Genomic DNA, 1,058 nt, shown 5'->3' with positions numbered 1-1,058 from the left:
TGCTGGCTAGTGTTAGTGTATTAGAATACAGCGCAGACATGGAACGTTTCGCAATCCCTCTGCATTCTACGGATGGGGCATTACAATGTAGCTACTGAGCACATTTTAAATAGAGATCTTGTGATGTGACTTCCTCTGGTTTCCCATAATGTGCTTTTAATGCTGCACAAGTGTTTTTTTTTTTTTATTTTAAGACAGATAAGCTAGTTTAGTAGGCAGGGTCACGTGTTTGTTTCTTAAGGGCTGAAGAGAGGACCATAAGGTTTTTGCACAATTTTTTTTTAGCCTTGTTTACATTGCAGGGTTACCTTTTGTTTGCACTGATAAGGTCACGTGATTCGATATATGTTCGGTCCCAGGAACACAGATTGCCAGAGAAGCTGTATAACTAACTCCAGCACAAAGGAGAAGGGCTTCCTTTGTGAAACTAGAGTCTGTGACTAGAATTCTAAGAACTGCAGAATCAGTGGAGCTAATCTATGCTGAGATAGCAAACTGTGATGATTTTTTTTTTTTTTTTAAACCTTGTAGGCATGACATTGTATGTGGCATTTCCTCATAGGAAATTTTATTGAAGTCGTTTTCTGGCCATTTAACAATTTTTTTTATTTATTTTTTTGTATTTTCTTGCAGAATGAATTAAATCCGACACAAATTATTTTTATTGTTAATATTACATTTATGTGGCAGGTGAAGGAAAATAAACAAGCTTTCTAGCAACATGAGACAAATTGAGGTTTCTGCCATCTCTGCAAATAAGTACGTTGCGGGCCCATCTATAGAATGTATAACGTTCCATCTTTAACCCCTTAAGGACACATGACGTGTGTGACACGTCATTATTCCATTTTATTCCAGAAGCTTGGTCCTTAAGGGGTTAAACATTATGTCACAGTGCAAAGATTATGTAAACTGTACTTTTTGATAAAGCTTGAGAAAAGGAAAGGTGAGCTTCTTCAAAGTTGGCTGTGGGTTTGTCGAATAGCTTTCATAAAGCTGGTCCTATCAGCTACGAACACAAATCAAAGAAGCCAGTCTCCTGCTACCTTTGGTGATGC

The sequence above is a fragment of the Pelobates fuscus genome, chromosome 5 (genome assembly GCF_036172605.1).
Source record: "Pelobates fuscus isolate aPelFus1 chromosome 5, aPelFus1.pri, whole genome shotgun sequence".
Taxonomy (NCBI): domain Eukaryota; kingdom Metazoa; phylum Chordata; class Amphibia; order Anura; family Pelobatidae; genus Pelobates; species Pelobates fuscus.
This window is presented reverse-complemented; position numbering follows the sequence as displayed.